General features: G+C 34.6%; 1 long non-coding RNA gene across 1 annotated transcript; it reads right to left on the minus strand.

The window, feature by feature from the left end:
• Positions 1-560: 560 nt before the first annotated feature.
• Positions 561-1,041, minus strand: LOC141697931 (uncharacterized). Its single transcript, XR_012564885.1, has 3 exons — positions 970-1,041; positions 713-770; positions 561-605 (listed from the first exon to the last, which is right to left on the minus strand). It is a non-coding gene; the product is annotated as an uncharacterized LOC141697931 (long non-coding RNA).
• Positions 1,042-1,583: the final 542 nt, after the last annotated feature.

Below are 1,583 nucleotides of genomic sequence, written 5' to 3' on the forward strand. Positions count from 1 at the left end.
AATTTACAGGCAATTTACAAGTGTAAATTTTGTTTAAATCACATACTTAGGGCTTTAAGCATCTAAATGAAAGCCACAGATATATGCAAGTATGCCGTGTTACCAAACCTGTGTCAATAATAAAAGTGAACATTACGGTTTAAAATACAGATAATGTTGGTCAACTTGAGATAAAATGGAATTTACAATGCATGTTATAAAATGTTATATATCTGGACAATAAATTGGCACATTCAACACTCTGCACACATACCTTTAAGTACAGAGGACGGTGTCTGGAACTCCTGCCAGACATGCTGCGATGAAGTGAGATCTATATTCATAGACTTTGCAGCAAGATATGCAGCTCCGGCAGCAATCTGATGAGGTTTAAATTGTAGCCAAAGGGAGCTCCTAAGCCTACAAAAAGAAACTTAAAGTCAGACTAGCAATAAATTTATCTTTCTTGAACAATGCTCAAATAAAGAATTGGACATAAAACAAATCATCTGAGATGATACAATCTCCTGCAACATAGTGCAATGCCACTTAATATACAAACCACGTCAGCTTCAGACATTTTCTTAAATTAATTAGTGACCCTCCACGAATTCTGTTACATCGATCTGTACCAAGAAAAACTTATTTACTCATAATTATGTTAAATTTATATCAAAGTATGATAAGTATATCTGCTAACTGCAACAAAAAATGATGGTTAGCAGATACTTACATTCTCAATTCCAGGGGTATCAACTTCTTGCATTCCAGCTAATCCTTTGCTGAGGAGACTGTTTATATATGAGAATATCAAGTTGCAACGTTTTAGAATAAACTCACAAAGATAAAATCACATGTTATGGCGAACTAATATTATACTTTTAAAATTAATCAGAAATGAAACCGAGAAATGGTATTATCCAGTAGATGGAAAGAACCAGCAGAATTGTGAACATTAAGTAATAAGTTCACGGCTGCTATAGTATATACCTAGCACGAAAGACGACTCCAATCATCCAGTCATTTGTAGAATATGCATTCACAAATCTTCCAGACACAACCTGCAAAAGAACTGATTTATGAATTTAAAGGGAAACATAATGGATCACCAAGACAGATCGTTTATAAATAAAAAAGTAGGATATTACCTTCATTGCTTCTTCCCAGTTTTCACCTTTAATAGAAAGAGGTGAACCAAGGAGAAAAACTCTTTCAACCAGCTGAGGTGTAAGTATTCATTGTATCTGCATTAGAACAGTTCAGGCTAGCATAAACGAAAAGGAAAAAGAGTTTATGTCCCTGAAGATACCATCACAGTCAGCTTTAGCCAGAGTTTCAAGACACTTGAAAATTACTCGTGCTCCAAGCGAAAACCCTATTAGCGTAACAGGCCTGAAATGTAGTTGGACACAATATATATGAAATTTTAAACAACTAACCATGAATGTATAATAGTTAACGCAACTTGTTCTATCATGGATATTTTTTACTGCTCCTGGCTGTAAATTTAGGAGAGCAGATAAATGAAAAGAAATGTTGTAATGGGGAGGAGGCTCTTGAATCATTGAGCACTGGACATGCAGACTAAAATGAAAACATTGACT

This window comes from Apium graveolens, chromosome 11 (genome assembly GCF_009905375.1).
Source record: "Apium graveolens cultivar Ventura chromosome 11, ASM990537v1, whole genome shotgun sequence".
NCBI lineage: Eukaryota > Viridiplantae > Streptophyta > Magnoliopsida > Apiales > Apiaceae > Apium > Apium graveolens.